The following is a 21997-nucleotide window of genomic DNA, read 5'->3' as shown; positions in this document are numbered from 1 at the left end:
TCGAAGGAAAATAATCCTAACTCCTCCAACCCATCTTCATAAATGAAGTTCTTCATCCCTGGAACTATTCTTGTAAACCTCTTCTGCACTGTATCCACTTCCTTCACATCCCTCATAAAGTGCGGCAGCCAGAACTCAAAACAATACTCCAAATGAGGCTGCAGTAGTGTCCTGTGCAAGTTCAACAGGACTTCTTACTCTACTATTCTACTCATATATACTAGCACACTATACACTTCATTAATCACTCTCTTAACCTGCCGTGCCACCTTCAATTATCTTTGCACATTTACAGATAGAAGTCCCTCTGTTCCTGAACCCCTTTTAGAGTTGAAACTTTTAGAGTCTGTCTCTTCATCTTCTTCTTGGCAAAATGAATCATTTCACATTTCACTGCAATGAACTTCATGTTCCATTTGTCTGCCCATTCCACCAAACAATGTCTTTTTTAAAGTGTTATAAAACATAATACGACAGAAGCCACAGAAGGAAATATGAGGTGAAATGACCAAATACTTAATCAAAAACATAGGTTGTAGGGAATGGTTGAAGGGAAGAATGTGAGCTTGAGGGGCAGAGAGGTTTCGGGAGGGAATTCCTGAAGGCAAGGTCTAGACAATTCAAGTGCAGTAAACAATGGTGGAGCAATTAAAATTGGGGATGCTGGATGGACCAGAACTAGGGGGACGCAAATGTCTCACAAGGCTGACAAACTGGAAGAAGCTGCAGAGAATGGTGAAGACATGAGGTTTTTAAAAGAGGGATCAAATTTAGGTATTAAATATAACGGTGCTAATACATAAAGTAATCGAAAGTAAGGTTCTCTGGAATAGCAAGTTACCAAACACAGTGTCCCATCAATAAGGTTAGTCAGAGATGGTCTTAGCTACACACTTGGCATTTGTTGTGACTCCTTCAGAACCTGTAAACCATTAGTTTGTGGGAGCTGATGATGTTGTCACCCCAAGACTGACACTATTTTTTGCCACTCAAAAGTTCGGGATTTCAGGGCTCCCTGTCCTGGGCGGGATCTACACGTTGCTCAGCAGCGGGCGGGGTGGAAAAGAAACGGAAAGTAGCAAAACAGCCGCTGAGGACGGCCTTTACATACCCTGTGTACGTACATAGAAAGAAAGTCCCTAATAATTGCACGTACGAGACGAATGATGTTGCATAAGGTGCAAACTGGATGCTAAAGCGGATAACAACATCCCTGTGCCTCACTGGCCTTACCTGTGGATAGATGTCGATCCCCGCTGCCCGGACCCGATATCATAGCAGCACGATGTTAAACCTACTGTATCATTTCTCATCACCCTGCCTAAAAGCCCCATCGTTAACAACGCAGGTACTTACCAAATCCCAGAGTCGGTCTCCTTCATCACTGCTCGGAAATTCCATGATCTGCAGCTCAATGAAACAGGCTTGGTGTTACACAACGTTTCCACTTACAGGACCGTGACCTTCCTCAGAGATCGACAGCTCTAGCTGCCCAATGGGACTGCGGCGATGCAGTCAATGTAGGGCTGGTTTTCGTCTTTACTGCACCAATCAGAGGCAAATAGGGTGTTTTCTTAAATTAGACGTTATCTTAGCCCTGCCCCGGGAGTAATTCCGTACTGTACGTGGCCAGCTAAAGGTACTGTTCCTTATCACGGTATGATCCTTGTTTTTATGTCTTTATTGCAACCAAAATACCGCACCTCCTGATTTCATGGAATATAACTACCTGATGAGTGGAATCCAGAACGTAGAGATAGTAGGAACTGCAGATGCTGGTGAATCCGAGACAACAAGGTGCAGGGCCTCTCTGCTCCTATGATGCTGCTTGGCCTGCTGTGTTCATCCAGCCCTGCACCTTATTGTCTCGGAATCCAGAACGTAGACCGCTTTCAGCCTGGAAAACCCTCTCCATATTGAAGACCCTTCAAATCAGAACACAGGCATTTGTATTAGTTTCTCCTGTCTCAAATTGGGTGTATACTGTGCCAAATACCTCGACCTAGACAAGCTAATCTAATAGCAGCAGGCGAGAGCCTTCCACTCCTCTCCCACTTCATGTCCATCCTTTTGTTTTGCAGCACGGAAAGAGGCCCTTCAGCCTGTTGTTTCTGCTCCGGTCATCAAGCCCCTATCACCTCTTTTCCCATGTTCCAGCAATAGTCTTGGTAGATATTTGTAATCAACCTGTTCAGAGATGTTATTAATGGACTCACATCTCTGGGGTAGGTGAGATTTGAACTTGGGCTTCTGACCCACAGACAGTGGCACTTCTGCTGTGCCACCCCATGAAATAAGGGCCAACATTCCATTCGCCTTCCTAATTACCTGCTGCACCCGTATGCCAGCTTCCTGTGTTTCATGCAGTAGTACTCCCAAGCTCCTTTGTGTAGCAGTTTGCTGCTGTTTTTTCTATATTTAAATAGCGTTCGGTTCTGTAATTCTCCCTTTCAAAATGAAGTTCACATTTCCTCATACCCCTTTGACAACCCTTTGCCCACTTAGTTAAGCTATCGCTATCTCTCGCAAGCTGTTTCTAACCCTCTGCCTATTTTTGTATCTGCAAATTTGGCCATATTTCCTTCCTCCGGATCATAAATATATATTTGTAAACAGTTCGGGTCCTGGCACTGATCCCTGTAGAACCCCACTGGTCACAGGTTGCCAACCTGAAAATGAACACTTTATCCCCACCTACTGTTTCCTGCCCATCAGCCAATTTTCTGTCCCTGCCAATATACTCGATCCAACACCATGGACTCTTATGACATTTTTTTGAGGTGGCTTGTCGAACACCTTCTGGAGGTCCAAATACAACACATCTACTAGTTCCCCTCGATCCATCTAGTTAACACTTCCTTAAAATACTCTAATAAATTAGTCAGGCATGATGTTCCTTTTGTGAAGCCACGCTGACTCTGCTTGATTAGATTATGATTTTCCAAATGTTCTGCTACTAGTTCCTTAATAACTGATTCCAACATTATTCCAAGAATAGATATTAAGCTAATCTGCCTCAGTTACCCACTTTTTGCCTCCCTCCCTTTTTGAATAGGGTATAACACAGGCAGTTCTCCAATCCTTTGGTACGTCTCCAGAATCTACCGACTTTTGGAAAATTACAGACAATGCATCCGCTTTCTCTGTAGCTACCTCTTTTAGGATCCTAGGATGCAAGCGTTCAGGGCCAGGGGACATATCTGTTTTTAGCCCCATTAGTTTGTCTAATACTACTCTAGTGATGGTGATGGTACTTAATTCCACCCCCATATCCTTTAGCATTAATGGGATGTTCAAAGTATCTTCCATCGTAATGACTTATGGAAAATTAGAAGGCTCTCTTTTGTTGCTTCCAGAAAGTTTTACCTTAGCTTGTCTAGGTTCAGATATTTGGCACAGTATTAACTCAAATTGAGACAGGAGTAACTAATTATACAGCTGTCTCTGTCATTTGATTTGGAGGGTCTCAGACATGGAGGAGTTTCCAGGCTCAGAAGATTCTACCTTCTGGATTCCACTCTTCAGATAATGATATTCCACCAAAACAGGAGGTGCTGTGAAACCAGGACAAACAGGTTTCAATAAAGACATAAAAATGATGACTATGTCGTGATCAGCAACAATAATCACTCAGCCACATATAGGTCAGAATTACTCATGCGGCACAGATAAGATAACATACAATTAAAGAAAACTCCCTATCTGCCTTTGGTGCAGTAAAGACAAAAGCCAGCCTACATTTATTGCAGCAATGCGATCCATCATAATCTCCCCGTTCTTGGATCCAATGTCTTGAAGAATAAAGGCAAGTATCCCATATGCCACGTTAACCACTTTATCCACCTGTCCTGTTATCTCTATGGATCTGTGTACAGGCACACCAATGTCCCTCTGATCCTCTGTACTTTTTCACATTCTACTAGCTATGGTCCTACCAATACTGCATGAGTTGAACCAGTTAAAATCGTATAGATTATGTATATACCGATATGGATTGTGTTTTTGTCCAACAGAAATAGATATTTGCACTCAAAAGCTAATGGAAGAATCATCCCCAAATGTATTCCTTCAGATTTTCATCATTGAGCCAGACTGACTACAGAATCATCAACAATCATCACCAATGCGTCAGATATTGGATCAACTCCATTCTAACATCCCATTATCAGATATTGCCCGAGAGCCAACACAGTTCTAATAGTCACAGGCCAAAACAAATATACAGAAAATGAAACTGATTTGTGTTGAATAAGGGGAAGTAAGATGGAGGCTGTTAGAGTTGACTTAACTGTGCAGCAGATCTGCTCTTTTTTATTGATAGATGGAATAATCAGGAATCAATAGAACTTGTAGATCTGATATTTTCAGGAAGTAAGGTGGAGGTGTTGGCAAAAGTGTAATGTTTGTGATGTTTGGGAAAAAGGCCGTGCCACCACAGTTTCCAAGGTTTAATTCAGGAAATCACTGCTTGTCCCAAGGTAAAAGATAAGGTTTTAACAGTGCATGTCTGAAAACATCAATATATAAATAGCCATGTGAACACAATGGCAACTGATTGCCTCTATTTTCAAAACCAGGATAAGCATAAATAACCGTGCTGACAAGGCATTATGCATCTATGATGTACACCTACAATTTGTTTCATCAAGATTCCTGGCTACCAGAACCTACTTGGCTTTGCCAGGTTTCATGGTTCCACCTATTTGTACCTACTGCCAAACTCCCACCAACAACACCCACCACTGTCTCATCGGAGCTCTTCATACATTCACTGAGTTTACCATCATTATGCTTCCATTTGTCTCACAGAAATATGATTAAATACTAAAGTATTGGTGAAAACTACATATTTTGTCAAAAATTTCCATTTTGTACTCATCAGGACATTTCATGAGAATACAAACTCAAGGGGAAAATCAATACTTATTCTGCATTTCTACCGGCACTATTCTCTGACTGATAGGGACATCACCATAGAGAATGATAATTGACAGTGAATAGCCAGTCTTTGTTCAAATTTTAAACCAGGCAGGCTGAAGATTGTTTAGGGCAATGCCCTGATAAATGAACCAGCAAATGGTTGTCACTTATTTTGTTTGGTTGAGCCAGGCACAGTGCATGTGAATGTTCTTTTTGTCTGTAAAGAAGATGGCCCTGTGCATTAATATATGTAGCTTCCAGTATCCACAAGTGTGCTATACTGCAAGGGTGATATACAATTCTAAATCATATCAGGTTCAAAACTTTACTCTGTTTCTGTCTCCAAACATGCAATTAGACTTGCTGCATCTCTTCAACACTTTTTTTTATTTCAGATATCCAGCATCTGTAGTATTTTGCATTTATTTGAGAGTGAAATTGCTTATCCAGAGTACATTCTATGACCTGATACCTACAATCATTTTTCCAAGTGGCGATCAAAATGGAGGAGAGGTGATTTATGAGTTGAAAATGGGTTGTAGGTTGTAAGACAGCAGAAAGTTTCCATGCCCATATTTTATCTGATGCTTTAAGGCTTTATGGGTTCTCCAGTCAATGTGAACGACTACCAGGGCCATTCCTACCTGACTATATATCGCTGTGCGGCCCTCTCTGGTGGATCTCTCATGTTGGTGATCAGGACATACTCAGATACCGTTATACCCGTACAACTTGATTTGATAAATATAATTATGTCAAGCTATTGCTTAACAAGTCTGCGGGACAGCTGACTGAATTTTTCCACATCCTCAGATGTTAGTGAGGTGTCAATGGAAAAAAGTTTTCACCATGCTTTTGTTGATAGTAGGTTGACAGGCTGATTTATTCTTATTCAGCTTCTCTGTAGCAGGTTGATAACAACTGGGTAGCTTGCTTGGCCATTTCATTGGGTGGTTAAGAGTCAATCACATTGCTGTGGCTTAGGAGTCAAGGTCTGGATAGATAAAGGGAACGTAAGAGATATACTGTCATGCAAATTCATTTTGAGAAGCTGTTCCTAAATTTTGCTAAAGTGTCTCACAAAGTCAACATTGCAAAATTCAAGCTTCAGGTAAAAAGAAAGGAAGTGTAGCTGTACAAATAGAAAGTTGGTTAAGACCAAGAAACAGAGTTTAGGATAGTACATGTTACTGAAATGTGGGAAGAATTAGGAGTGTTGCATCCCAGGAATTAGTCTGATACCACTTTGTGGATGATGTGGACAGGGTATAGAATACACAATATAGGGATTCATGCTTATGATTTGGCGTTTTTTATTTGTTCACAGGATATATGCATCACTGGCTTGAACAGCATTTCTTGCCCATCCTTAAATGTGCAAAGGGCAATTAAGATTCAACAACATTGCCATGGTTCTAGAGTCACATGTAGGCCAGATCAGGTAAGAGTGGCAGATTTCCTTCCCTAAAGAACATTAATGAACCAGATGGGTTTTTACAGCAACCAACATCGTTGCCATTAAGCCAGCTCCAAACATTTAGGCCTGAATTGGGCTGACAAGTGACAAGTAAAATTTACATCCCCCAACTGGGCAACAACCATCTCCAATGTGCACAATCTAACCAACGCTCCTTGGCATTCAGTGGCATTATCATCACTAAATGCCCCACTATCAACATTCTGGTCTAGCCATTTAAATACTGTGGCTATAAGAGTAGGTCAGTAGCTAGAAATCCCACAGTGAGTAACTTGCATCTTGACTCCCCAAAGCCTGTACACCACTAACAAGGCAAAAATAAGGTAAGTTGATCATATAAGTGCATCTACAACAACACCCAAGGAGTTTGACACCATCCAAGACAAAGCAGCCCACTTGATTGGCACCAAATCAACAAAAATGCACACTCTCTACAACCAATGTTCAGTAGCAACAGTGTATACCAGCTCCAAGACATACTGCAGAAATTCCCCAAGGCTCTGTACACAGCACTTCCAAACCTACAACCACTGCTATCTAGAAGGACAGGGCAACAAATACATGGAAATACCACCAAGTTCCCCTCCAAGCCACTCACCGTCCTGATTTGGAAATATATCACCGTTCCTTCACTGTTGCTGTGTCAAAGACCTAGAGTTCCCTCCCTTACCAGCATTGTGGGTTCAGCTATAGCAAATGAAGTGCAGCTTTGAAGAAGGCAGCTCACAACCATAACCTCAGGGCAACTAGGGATGGCAATAAATGCTAGTTCAGCCAGTGACACCCACATTCTGTAAATGAATTTTTAAAAATTTTTATATTAAAGTTTTATAATGTGAACTCTTGCCATGTCATTTTTCGGTAATAATTGGAAACTTGGATCTCTTTTTTAAAAGTTATCAGTCTCTATCAAAATTGTGACACTTTAAAATTAGACTTGTTCAGGCACGAAATGGGTGTTTGAAGCAGCAAGCATTACATCTTTTAGGAGATAATTGGATAACTATTTGAAGTAGAGGAAGAGGCTTGAGCAGCTAGATTTGTTTTGGATTGCTCGAGTAAATAATGAGCAGAGACACGATGAATAACAAGGCTTCCATCTGTCCTGTACAATTTCAGATGTGGTGACAGTGTCAGGATGATCCGGGAGTACAAAACTGTTTTGGCAGAGATGACTGAGGTCACATTGATAATAGATTTAATTTGATTTATTGTTGTCACACATACCTAAGTACAATGAAAATTTTTGTTTTCCGTGTCATACAGGCAGATCATAAAAATTTAGATCATAGGGTGCTGAGACAGAGCAAGGCATACAAGGTTATGGCTGCGCAGGAGGTGCACAAAAGCAAAATCAACATTAATTTGAAATTAGAGAGGTCCATTCAGCAGTCTAATGAAACCGGTGAAGAAGCTTTTCTTGAACCTGTTGGTACGAGTGTTTAACCTTTTGTATCTTCTGCCTGATGGAAGAGGTTGTAGGAGAATATTTCTGGGGTGAGATGGATCTTTGATGATGTTGACAGCCTTTCTGCAGCAACAAGCTGTGTAAATAGAGAGTATAGATGGTAGGTTGGCTTCTGAGATGGTCTGGGCTGTGCACACAACTTTCTGGAGTTCCTCATAGTCCTGGAAAGAGCAGTTGCCGTACCAAGCCATGACGCAGCCAGATATAATGTTTTCTATGCTGCATCTGTAAATGTTGGTGAGGGTCCTTATGGACATACCGAATTTCCTTAGCCTCCTGAGGAAGAAGAGGCATTGTTGTGCATTGTTGACCATCGTGCCTACATGGGAAGACCAAGACAGATTGCCAGTTATCGTCACTCCTCAGAACTTGACACTCTCGACCATCTCCACCTCAGCTCCATTGATGTAGATAGGGCCAAGTCCTCCTCCTTTCTTCCTGAAGTCGATGATCAACTCTTTAGCTTTGCTGACATTGAGGAAAAGATTGGTCTGTTTGCACCACACCACCAAGCATTCCATCTCCTTCCTGTATACTGACTCAGCATTATTTGAATTTCTGGCCTACAATGGTGGTGTCATCAGCAAATAGCAAGAGAAGTAGGAAGAGTAAAAATAGGAAGAGAAGTAAGCCATTCAGCCCTTTGAGTCTGCTCCACCATTCAATATGATCATAACTGACCATCCTACGAAGTACTTTCTTCCACTTCCACCCCATACCTCTTGATCCCTTTAGCACTAAGAAGTTTATTTTCCTCTTCTTGAAAACATTCAATGTATTGGTCTCAATTGCTTTCAGTGGCAAAGAATTGTCACTACTCTCCAGATGAAGAAATTTCTTTTCACCTCAGTCCTGAATGGTTTACATTATACCCTTAGACTGCAACCCTGGTTTTGGAGTCCCTGGTCATCACGAAAATCCTTCCTCCGTATACCCTGCCTCATCCTGTTTGAATTCTAAATGTTTCTATGAGAGCCTCCCCTATTCTTCTAAACGCCAGTGATTATAGTCTTAACTGATACAGTCTGCCTTCATTTGTCAGTCCTGCCATTCCAGGAATCAGTCTGGTAAACCTTTGTTGCACTCCCTGCAAAGCAAGAACATCCTTTCTCATATCAGGAGAACAAAACTGCGCACAATATTCTAGGTTGATCTCACCAAGGCCGTGTACAATTGCAGCAAGATATCCCTGCTCCTGTATGCAAATCCTCTCACAATGATGGCCAACATAACATTTGCCTTCATCAGCACCTGCTCCATTTACCCACTTACTTTCAACGAGTAATGCATGAGAACATCCAGGTCTCATTGGAACATTCCCCACTCTCAATTTACAGCTATTCAAGTATTAATCTGCCTTTCTATTTTTGCTACCAAAGTGGATAGCCTCAAATTTATTCACATTATGCTGTATCTGCCATGTGTTTGCCCACTTACTCAGCCTGTCCAAATCACACTGCAACATCTCTACATCGTCGTCATGGATCACCCGTCCACCCAGCTTTGTGCCATCTGCAAATTTTGAGTTATTACGTTTATTTCCCTCACTTACATCATTAACATATTGTAAGTAGATGAGGTCCTAGTATCAGCCCTGTAGTACCCCACTGATCACTGGCTGCCATTCAGAAAATGACCCATCTACTCCTTTTTGTTCCTGTCTGCTAACCAATTTTCTATCTATATCAGTACATTTCCCCAATTCCATGCACTTTAATTTTGCATACTAAACTCTTATGTAGGACCTTATCAAACGCCTGCTGAAATTGTAAGTAAACCACACCCACTGGTTCCACCTTATCTACTTTATAAATTATATCCTCAAAAAATTCCAATAGATTCGTCAAGCATCATTTCCCTTTTGTAAATTCATGCTAACACTGTCCAATCCTGTTGCTCTTTTTTAAGTACTCTACTATGAAATTGTTTACAATGGATTCTAGCATTTGCCCTGCTACTGATGTCACACTAACTGGTCCATAATTTCCTTTTTTCTCTCTACCTCCTTTTTTACAAGTTTAGATCACATTAGGTGCATAATTTGACAAATAACAATTAATACTGGATCCTAGGGATTTGTCGGCCTTTAATCTCAGCAATTTTTCCAACACCATTTCCCTACTAACATTGATTTCCTCTAGTTTCTCTTCCCTATTAGACCATGTGTTACCCAACACTTTTAGGATGTTATTTATGTCCTCCTTTATGAAGGCAGAGCCAAAATATATGTTTAATTGGTCAGCCATCTATTTTCCTCATTATAGTTTCCCCTATATCTGATTGTAAAGGACCTATGTTTGTTTTCACTAATCTTTTCTCTTTACATGTGTATAGAAGCTTTTGCAATCGTTGTACGTTCCCCACAAGCTTACTCTCACACTCTATTTGCCCCTTTGTCCTCCTTTGCTAAAATCTAAACTGCTCTAAATCCTCAGTTCTGCTGGTTTTTTTGGCTAACTTGAATGCCTCTTCCTTGGATCTACAGGGGTCTCCATTTTATAAAAGTCCAACTTATGAATGCTCATATTTACGAATGTGATCTCATACAGGGATGTGATTTTAAAGATTTGACACATGAACATTTCCTGTACTTACAAATGGCACCTTTATGTTGTCAAGGATTTTACGACAGAGCACTTAGAAAATAGTGATAGAATTAGACGCAGTCAGCAAATACTTACAAAAGAAAAATGATGCTTGACAAATCTACTGGAATTCTTTGAGGATCTAACTAGTAGAGTTGATCGGGGAGCCAATGGATGTGGTTTATTTGGACTTCCAGAAGGCTTTTGACAAAACTTCACATAAGATATTAATGTGTAAAATTAAAGCACATGAGATTGGATTAACATACTAACATCGATAGAAAATTAGTTAGCAGACTGGAAACAAAGGGTAGGATTAAAGGCTAGGATGAGTGGCATCCAGTAATCAGTGGGATACTGCAGAGATCACTACCAGGACTCCAGTTATTGGCAATAAATGTTAATGATTTAGGTGAGAAAATTAAATGTAATATCTCAAAAATTTGCAGATGTCACAAAGCAGGGTGGAAGGGTGAGCTGTGGGGAGCATGTAGAGATGTTGCAGTGTAGTTTGGACAGGCTGTTTGAGTGGGCAAATGCATGGAAAATGCAGTATAATGTGGAAAAATGTAAGGTTATCCACTTTGTTGGCAAAATAAGTTTGGCAGATTATTATTTGAATAGCTGTAAATGGCAAGAGGAGAATGTTCAATGAGACTCGAATGTCCCTGTGCACCAGTTACTGAAAGTAAGCACACAGGTGCAGTAAGCAGTAAAGAATTATAGAATCATAGAATCCCTACAGAGTGGAAGCAGGCCATTTGCTCCATCGAGTCCATACCAACCCACGCAGAACTACTCCCCTACCCTATCCCTGTAACCCTATATATCCCATGGTTAAAACAGAAGTTGCTGGGAAAGCTCAGCAGGTCTGGCAGCATCTGTGAAGAAAAAACTCAGAGTTAACTCATGGCTAATTCACCTAAGCTGCACATCCCTGGACACAATGGGCAATTTAATATGGCCAATCCACCTAACCTGTACATCTTTGGACTTTCAGGTAAATAAAGACAAATGTTACATTGGCTTTCATAATGAGAAGATTCAAGTACAGGAACTTGAAATTAAAAAAGGCATGATGAGGCCACACTTGGAATATTTTGTGCAGTTTTGGTCTCCGTCTCTGAGGAATGATGTTCTTGCTTTAGAGGGAATGCAACAAGGGTTTACCAGATTGATTCACAGAAAGGCAGGACTGATGTCTAAGGAGAGATTGAGTTGGTTAGGATTGTGTTCACTGGAATTTAGAAGAACAAAGGGTATAGGAATGGGACAAAAGTTACCAGTAGGCATTTAGCTGCCTAAAAGGTGAACTACAAACTGCATTCATGTTCAGAACAATAAGTGGGAATAAGGGTTTTGCCTGTAGGTATCATCTCCTAGGAATAATTTGAGTACACTGTTACCCCAAACGCAACATGGTAAATTGAGTCGTCTCTGCCTCCCACACCCTGATCGGCGTAGAAAGGGACTACAAAGCCTTGGCCCAGACATGGACAGAAGAGCTGAATTCCAGCAGCGAGATGAGTGTGATAGCCCCGGTATCAAGGTTACATTTGACCAAGTGTTACAACAAGAAACTCCAGTAAAACTGGAGCCAATGAGAATCAGGGAGGCAACTTTCTGCTGGTTAGAAATGTACCTGGTAGACAGGAAGATGGCTGTCGTCATTGGAGATCTCAGGGGAGTGCCCTGGACCCAAACATATTCGGATGTTTCATCTTTGCAGGGAAAGATTATGACAGCAACTTGTTTCACAGCAGAGTCAGATAGCTGAGGAGATCATCTGTTCAATGACTGGAAATTCAGATGGAACAACTGTTCTGGTCTGATCTTCGGACAAGTCCATGTAAAAGGGTTATGATTGTAGTTGTCGTCTGGGTAAGATTTATGTCATTTTTTTTGTGTGTATTTTGCTTTAATAAGGAACATTGGGTAAATTCCATTATTAGAACTGCCTTGGGCCCTTGATACCCGAAGTAAACCCAGGGAAAGTGGGAATCAAAGCAAACAACAGTGCCATCAAGCCACACTGACAAAAGAATAACCCGTCCACTCACGTTCAGTTTTGCATCCCACTGAAGTCACTAGGTTCTTATCCTCATTACAGCTTTGGTCCAAACACAGAAAAAAAGAGCTGAAATCAAGACGTTAGGTGAGATCACTGCCCTTGACACCAAGGCAGCATATGACTGAGTATGGAATCAAGGAACTCCAGTAAAATTGGATTCAGTGGGAATCGGAGAAAATCTCTCCATTGGTTGCAGTCATATCTGTTGTAAAGAAAGGTGGTTGTGTTGTTGGAGGTCAACCATCTTAACTACAGGACATCTCTGCAGGAGTTCCTCAGGGCAGTATCCTAGTTCCAACCATCTTCACCTGCTTCATCAATGATCTTCCCTTCATCATAAGGTCAGACATGGGGATGTTTGCTGGTGGTTGCACAATATTAGGTACCTTCTGCGACTCCTCAGATATTCAAGCCATTCATGGCCATTTGCAGCAAGACCTGACAATATCCAGGCTGATATGTGTCAAGTAATAAAAACCGAAAGAACTACGGATGGTGTAAATCAGGAAGAAAAACAAAATTGCTGGAAAACTCAGCCGGTCTGGCAGCATCTGTGAAGGAAAAAGCAGAGTTAGTGTTTCGGGTCCAATGACCCTTCCTCAGAACTCTGGACCCGAAACATTAACTCTGTTTTCTCCTTCACAGATGCTGCCAGACCTGCAGAGCTTTTCCAGCAACTTTGTTTTTTTGTCAAGTAATGTTCACTCTGCACAAGTGCTAGGCAATGACCATCTTCAGCAAGAGAAAACCTAACCATCCCCTAACCTTCAATGTCATTTATCATTAGCGAATCAACTAGAATTAACATCCTAGGAGATACCATTCACCAGAAGCTGAACTGGACTGGCCATTTAAATATGGTGTCTAACTGAATAGGTCAGAGGTTAGAAATTCTGTGCTAAGTCATTTAACCCCTTGTAGACATTAAGGTCTGCAGATGCTGGAAGCTAGAGTCAATAAATGTGGAGCTGGAAAAGCACAGCAGGTCAGACAGCATCCGAGGAGCAGAAAAGTCAACGTTTCAGGCCGAAATCCTTCATCAGTCCTGAAAATGTTGACTTTCCTGTACTTCAGATGCTGTCTGACCTGCTGTGCTTTTCCAGCTCCACATTTATTGACTCATTTAATCCCTGTCTTGAGAATCCCCATCTACAAGGCACAAGTCAAGGGTGTGATTGAATGTTCTGTGCTTGTGTAGATGAGTGCAGCTCTAACAATACTCAAGAAGCTTGCTACCATCCAGGATAAACAGCCTACTTGATTGACATCCCATCCACCCACTTCAACATTCATTCTTTTCATCACCGACACACAGTGGCAACACTGTGTACAATCTGCAAATTGAATTGCACTAACTCAATAATTCTCCTTAGACAGCACATTTCAAATCGGCAACTATTACCACCTAGAATGACAAGAACAGCACATACCACCACCTGCAAGTTCATTTCCAAACTATACATCATCCTGACTTGGAAATATATCATAATTCCTTCAGTGGCTCTGGGTCAAAATCTTGGAACTCCCTTCATTTATCACTCTAGGTACCCCTACAATGCAAATACTGTAAAGGTTCAAGAAGGCAGCTCACCATCACCTTCTCCAGAATGATTAGGGATGGTAATAAATGCTGGCCCAGTAAGCAACCCAACATCCCATGAATGTCTGAAAAAAAGAGCCAGGACCATCTCCAGATCCAGTCCCACAATCAACACCAGTACTGACCAACTGCATGGATGTTCATAAGTTTCAGTCAAATTGTAAAGGGCTTGCACTGTAGTTTTGGTGATATGATAAACAGTCAAATTTAAGGTGAGCCAAACCCTATTTGTCACGTGCGGTTTGTTCTTGTAATTCCGGGGTCTGGGAGTCATTGTATGAAGGCAAAGAACAAAATCTCTTCCAAATATTGGTGTTCAGCAGGACCCAAAGGTTTCAAACAAGTAACAAACAAGACCAAGTATAAGAAGCCCTCAACAGAGTGGTAAATGGGCATTAGTAAGTGACTTGTGCAAGAATTCTTTCCAATTATGGTACACGAGGGAAAGGGATAAGTAGGTGTGGGTGAATGTGGGTGAAATGAGATACCAGGAATCAGTTGGTCTTGTCTCTGATCAAGATGTTGGCAACAGGAAAGGAAAATGGATGGTAAAACTGAAATGTGGCTAAAAATAGGTAGATGTTTATATCATAGGTGAGATAATCAGGACAAGAAAGCAGTGAATTCAAAGAATACAGCCCAAGGAATTTAAAGTTAAAATCACAAAAAGACTTAAGTAAAGGTGGAAGACTATCTCTGTTAAAATTTCAGAATAATTCCTGGGACCTAGTAGAAGGGGTGTTAAAAGAGGTAGAAGCTGAGGTTACTAAGAAGAAGGTGTTGGAGGAAAGCTTTTGAGATCTGATTAAATGTTAAGGACCACATCAACATTGCAGAGCTTCATCTGTAAGGATTTGGAACAAAGTACTTGTTGTGTTGAGTAAAACTGAAACATAGTTTGTTGCAGGCAGCAGCTATTGAACTAACTTTATTTACACTTCCTGAACACAGACAGCAGGAAACAGTCAAAATAATAACTGTTTATTTGTGTAACATATGACAGTGGCTTTGAGAGTAGCATTGAAAGGTGATATTACAATAATGTAGCATGGAGACAGGAGAGAAATGACCAAGTAATGCTGGGAGGCAAAAAAGGGATAGGTCTTGAGGTCTGGACACAAAAGGAATTCAATTTACATGAATATAACAGAAATCAGAAAGGCAAATGAACCTTAGGCCTTACTCTACATCATACCTTATGTATTAATAAAAATGTATTTCAGACAGTACATTTTGTACTTCAGCACTACGATAAAATGTTACAATATCTAATTCACCAACTGTCAGTAGTCTGCAGGTGTGAAATATAACTGGATTAACAATTTAAGCAACGACGAAGCAGTCCGCAAAGTGACTCACTCACTTTCAAAAGAAATTGTCCTTTTTCAATGAGTCTGCCTGTGGGGATTCTATGGATGAAGGTACCAATCCCTGGTCTGTTATCAAAGCTTACTAACATGTTTTAAAGGATGTGGATACTCCAAGTTTTGCTCTTGAAATATTTATTACCAAAAATCATGCAAACAATTTATATTTATTACAAGTCTGAAATAGTAATAAATTAACAGCCTTACTTACATACCAACATATTCATATTCTCACACAGTTGTCAAAATCAACAATATAATCAAGTCTAATTCACCTTATTACGATTGTAGATTATACTTTAATTCTGGCTGACTTCAATCTATTTCAGGGGGAGAAAGAAAATTCCTGTGGTTCCCCTCAAAAAGAACATTTGCACCACTAATTTATGCAAGTTCTAACCCTGTATACAGCTTCCCTCTGTATCTCTCAGCAGCCTCTAAAGGACTTATCAAGACAGTCAATGCTGACCCACCTCAACTGCATCATCCACTTGCTTGTTAACCTTCCCACTCAGTTCATGCACTGGGAACTAATTTTACCGGTATTCCTGTCCAATTAAGCCCTCCCACTGCTGACCTTGTGGACTCTGCCAATGAATCAGTTCTCATTAACCATGTCTAAAATGTCTATACACTTGTAAGTAAAAGCCTTTACCATCTATGAAATTATTGTGAATGACTGTATCAACATCACAGCCTTAACAAGTTTGGATGAAGAGAGATGGCACCTTTCTCCTTAATGAAGCTTCCCGTGTGACTACATCTTTCAACATTTGCTCCATCAAGACCACTGCAGTGGCACTGTGGCTTTATCACCAGTTCACAACTGCACCTGACTCCCTAAACCTCTGGCACTTTATCTTCATCTGAACATTTCATCCTGTTTCACTCCTCATTCATTGAAATTTGGTGTTCTCTACCACCCTCTAAGTATAATAAAAGCCTTTTCATCAAAATATCTTCATTGATTTCCTCCGCAAGTCTCAACACTGATAGACTTTCCTTCTTGACACTTTTAATCAACATCTCAACTCACCATGCTTTCTCTTCTCTGACTTCATTGCCATCGTATCCTCCCTAAATCTCTTCCTCCTTGTAAATTACCCAATCCATATTCATAGCCATTCCTTTTACTTTACTATTTCATGTAGTCTTATTGATGTTGGAATATCAACTGCATTGAAGGCCATCTATAATCATGCTATAATCACATCTGTAATTCTAGTGTCACCCTCCACCCACAACCCCCTTCCATGTCCCAAACCTGTCTCCTTCTGTATCCATTCCACTGAGTACCACCTTAACAAGCAACCACAAACATACAATTATACACTTAAGAAATCACTCCCTCCAACTGGCAGACTATAGCTACAATGTGTTATGATCTCTAAGAATTATTGCCACAACTCACCAAAGTTTCTTTAAAACCACCTCTGAGACCAACAACCTCTACCACCTAGGAAGACAAGAGTAACAGATGCTTGGAATCACTACATCTTGCAAATTCCCCATCAAGTCTCACAGCGTTCTGGCTTTGAAAGGTATCACTTTTCTTTCATCATCTCTGGCTCAAAATCCTGGAACTCCTTCCAACAACCCTGTGAAACTCCCTTCACCAGATCAAGTATTATGACTCAACCATACAGCTCACACTTATATTCTCACTAGCAATCGTAGAAATAGTAATAGACACAAAATGCTGGCCTTCAGGTTCTGCAAATGAATCAAAATAATTATACTGGTCTTTGTTAAGAGCAAGAAGAAGGAATTCTAGCACCCAGCATGAATAAGTAGAAAAACAACATCCCATTATGATGTTAGATAACAAGGTGTAGAGCTGGATGAACACAGCAGGCCAAGCAGCATCATAGGAGCAGGAAGGCTGACGTTTCGGGCCTAGACCCTTTGCCTACATTGTTTTCTGCCTATTTCCATTCTTAAACAACACTGAATAAGTCTTAGTCCAACAAAGGTGTTGAACGATTTAACACATTCAGTAGTTTTAGAACATACAAGACGTATTTTAATGGAGATTCTCCTCTTGAATGGAATTATTATCAGATTTGGGCCAGGACTGTCCGTCTTTCTGCAAGCTGGCTACACTCCATTTTCCCTGGGACCTGAATAAATCAGCTGGGCAGATTTAGAGAGATGCATTCAAATCAGATTTCCCACTCCTTATTGCTATTCAGTTACCATTGTTGGTGGTGCATATTTGGCAATAAAGTGGGGACTAGATATTTTTCAACTTGTATTCCCTCATTTGGGTGAGATATTGAATGTTAATGGAACCATATCTTTAAAAAGGGCTGAATTTAACAGTAATAGCCAAAGTCATGCTTCCTTAGCTGAAAACAGGAAGCAACCCTGTTTCAACCATCTATAGATCCCAAGGAGGCATATTCCTGGTGGTGGCCAATCAAGGGGGCATTTGTGTCACCATCCCTAACAAGAATGAAGAGTCGCTGACTGAGGCACAGAGCCAGAAATTCAGTAACACCACCTCTAGTGTGGCCATTGCAGAGGCTGCAGATACAGGCAGAACCTGCCTCAATGACTAAGGCACCCTTGAAGAGGGTTAGGAAGGGCTGTGTTGCTGCGGCCAGGCAGGTCCAGAATTTAGGATGGGAGCGTCATGGTGCACATTTGGTGCTGCTGTCATGGAGCCATTCCGTGGTCATAGATTCAATGCACGGTTTCTCTATGAGTGCTACATCCACCCTGCCACCGCCCAAAACAAACAGAATGCCGATAGAAATAGGAAGAAGCCATTAATTGACCACTTAAGTGGATCATTTGAGTTCTGCTCGGCAGCAGATTTGCCAGATTTCTCATCACTGACAAAATGGCATGACAGCAAAATGACATCAGGCACAAACTTCGCCCCCATACCTTCCAACAGTAACTTGCCAGCCCTTTCACTCCCAGCCCATCATCAAGGGACCATTAAAATTCCATCCAAAAAGTAAGCTCAAGACGAAAACGGTTGGAGTGTCCAGGAGATTAAACACAAGCATACGATAGCATATTGTCACTAGAATTAAATGTAATATGAATTGATATGTCTTATAATCTTTATGTGTGACTTTGGTTGTTTTTATTTACCTGATCCAAAGCAGGAAATGCATTGAATATGGTATGCGGGAAGTGCTGATAAATAACTTAAATAAACACTGACACAATAAAAAAAATCACAAATATTCCTGTCCGCACATATTGGTGTAGTTATCCTCAGAGAATCCTTTGATGTCACAATCACCATGTGAAGAGAATGTTTTGACAGTTGCTGCGTCATTTTGTTTTCATAGCTGTTTTTTTGCCATCTGTGATGTCACAAATCTGCAACTAGCTTTGCTCTTGATATTTATTTGATTTAGATTTTAATTCAAATTTACAAATTTTTGATGTGGGTATTTTACTGGATGCAGCATTGCTGAAGTTATCCCTCATAACATTTGGAACGAGGTGCAGATAAAAATCTAAAGACGTTTATTACATTTGGCTATTATATACAATTATTACATTCACAAATACGTGTCTGGGCTGGTAGTAGGCTATCTAGATACAGCAGAAGAACAAGCTTTTGGCATGTGTCATGCTTCAAATGATTCAAGTGAAGATAGTGGCTGAGGCTTTATGCCTTTAAGTCATATGCTACGATACATTGATGACATCATGAGTATGTCACTTAAAGGTATACTGTGTCTCTTAAAGATAGTATGCAAATACACTAACTGTGAGAAATAACACAATAATGTTATCCTGTTTAGAGTAGAATTTAGATTATTCCAGCACCAATATCAAAGTATACTTGGCCCAAAGAATCTGTCAGAGTACTGTTGTGTCAGTCACATACTGCTGCCTCTTCTACTGCTGCTAATCACGTTGATGTTAGTCCAGTTGTAAGGCAAAGTTACTAGAGGCAGGTCTATGAAAATGTAAGGAGCAAATCTGCATCAACTCCTATGAAAGATGCCAGAAAACTGATGCGGCATTCTGGAGGTGCTAGCTTTCCCCTCCCATTCCAAAAGATCATCCTTTTGAGTGAGTTTTACAGTGAGAAACTAGGACCACAGCCATTCTCCACAGGTGTAAAATCCAGTCCCATGACATTGAGCCGTTAACCCAATGTCAGCATGCTGATCTACAGGCCACCCACCAGTTTTTAAAAAACTAAATTAATAAATTATTAAGCTTGTCAACAAGCCAATAGACGACTATTTCGTAAACAAAAACAGAACTTGCAGGTAAAAAAAACAGGCCTGGCAGCATCTGCGGAGAGAAATCAGAAGAAGGGTTACTGGATCTGAAATGAGCTTTTCCAGCAATTTCTGTTTTTGGTCCTGATTTCCAGCCTCTGCAGTTCTTTCATCTTTTTTTGATTAGAATTTCATGTTGGCATGCTGTATTTTGGTGGTTGCACAGGAAAAATGTTCACAGGGAGTCTTTTCAGGTATGAGAAGACTTTGCAAAGACAATTAAAATTTCAAAAATTTAATTTTTGCAGAAGAATCTTCTGGAGGACTGTGGGGAGTTTTCTTAATGTCACAAGTTGGTTTAATAATTATTTGAGACTTCATTGCAAAATATTTGTCAGCAAAAGGCGTTTTGTTTTGCACTTCAGCTTTGGGACCCTGAGACCAGTATCCCAATCGGCCCAGTGGAAGCTGTGGTCCAGGAAATAGTCCAACTTGCCGTTGAGCAAAGGCCTCCGAGGGGAGAAAACAGCAGCAGGTAAGCAGAGCTAGGCACTATCATGCCAACATAGTATACTAGACAAGGATGACATTTCACCAAATGCCAAAGTGCCAGAGATGACTGAGTCACTCCAGAGCCAGACACATAATTCTATGATAAGACGGCTGAGTGATTATTGTCAATTATGTTGGGGCCCCAGATGTGCAGTCAGTAGGCCATCACTAGAAAGGTACTTACAAATGCTATATTCAGATATGCCCATGAGTTCATTTTATTTAGCGGACTGTGAAGTCAATACTAGTTATGCAGACAGACCCAGAGGCCTTGGTATCATTTCAAGATTTCCAAAAGTGCGAGGGATAATAGATTACATACGTGTGGCAATTAAAACACCTTTGAAATAGCCAGGAGCATTCATTAACAGATTAGACTGCTTTCTATCAATGTTCAGCTTGTATGGACCACAAGACAAGGATAATGCAGGTGTGCGCACTTTATCCTGTAGCAACCGTGATGCATGCATACTGAGACGGAGTCAAGGCCGTTCTGTGGACTGGAATTCTTGGATGCTACATCTCTGGGTAAGAAGGGATAGCCTCTCAATTGATGGCTAAAGATTCCAGTCCGTTGGTCTGCTCAAAATGTGAATTTGATAGCTGAACTAACTAGGTGATGCTCTACAATATTCTGCTACTTGAGGCTTTCTTATGATCATGGTACAATGTGTGCGAGGAAGTGCTGAAAGAGGAAGACAAACTGGAATGAGCCCCTCCTCTGACTAGGAGCGTGAGGATAAGTTCAATGAGGAGAAGTCAGCCAAGCATGGTAAGATGATATGCAAATTGCTTTGGATGCCAGGGAGACATGGGATTCATTAATAAAGCAAAGATTTAAGCCTGTTATCTGATCTATGAGACCATCTTGATGATACTCATATTTTCTTGGTATCACCCACTCATGAACACTGGTTGGCTGGCTTCCTGACAGGCACCTGCTAAATGGCTGCTTTATCTTGTGTCTTTAAAAAGCAGGGCCAGGAGTCTGCAAGCAGTGCACTCTACTTTCCATGCAGAGAAACAGCAAATTCAACCCCAAGTCCATGCTAAATCACTCTATGACTCTAAATCAGGCTCCAATTCCGTCAACTGACATAAAGCGCAACTGCTCAGACCAGGTGCTTCTTTTGGTGCTATTTGAGGACATAACAAAGACCAACGTGTAGGAAATTGACTGAGAGAATTCTCATCTTGATGTAACACCATAGAGTCATAGAGTTGTACAGCATGGAAATAGTCCCCGGTCCAACTGGTCCATGCTGACCAGATATCCTAAACTGATCTTGTCCCATTTGCCAACATTTGGCCCATATCCCCCTAAACCTTTCCTATTCATTTACCCAGCCAGATACCTTTTAAATGCTGTAAGTGTATCAGTCTCTACCACTTCCTCTGGCAACTCATTCCGTACACGCACCACCCTCGACATGAAAAAGTTGACCCTTAGGTCCCTTTTATATCTTTCCCCTCTCACCTTAAACCTATGCCCTCTAGTTTTGGACTCCGCTACCCTGGAAAAATGACCTTGGCTATTTACCCTATCCATGCTCCTTATGATTTTATAAACCTCTATAAGATCACGCCTCAGCTTCTGATGTTCCAGGGAAAAATCCTCCAGCCTATTCAGCCTCTTCCTATTGTTCAAACCCTCCAAACCCAGCAACATCCTTGCAAATCTTTTCTGAACCCTTTCAAGTTTAACAACATTTTTCCTACAGCAGGGAGACCAGAATTGAACACAGTATTCTAAAATTG

At 40.9% G+C, this 21997-nt stretch overlaps 1 protein-coding gene across 2 annotated transcripts in view; it reads right to left on the bottom strand.

The window, feature by feature from the left end:
- gpd2 (glycerol-3-phosphate dehydrogenase 2 (mitochondrial)) overlaps positions 1–1483 on the bottom strand; it is a 147677-nt gene extending 146194 nt beyond the window's left edge. For both annotated transcript variants that reach the window (XR_007262466.1, XM_048599035.1), the window contains exon 1: positions 1357–1483. The gene's annotated coding sequence lies outside the window, so the exon portion shown is untranslated. The remainder of the gene's footprint in view (positions 1–1356) is intronic.
- Between the last annotated feature and the right edge of the window lie 20514 nt (positions 1484–21997).

Source organism: Rhincodon typus, chromosome 7 (assembly GCF_021869965.1).
Source record: "Rhincodon typus isolate 14 chromosome 7, sRhiTyp1.1, whole genome shotgun sequence".
Lineage (NCBI taxonomy): Eukaryota > Metazoa > Chordata > Chondrichthyes > Orectolobiformes > Rhincodontidae > Rhincodon > Rhincodon typus.
The sequence above is the reverse complement of the archived record's forward strand: the minus strand, read 5'-3'. Positions and strand labels throughout refer to the sequence as shown.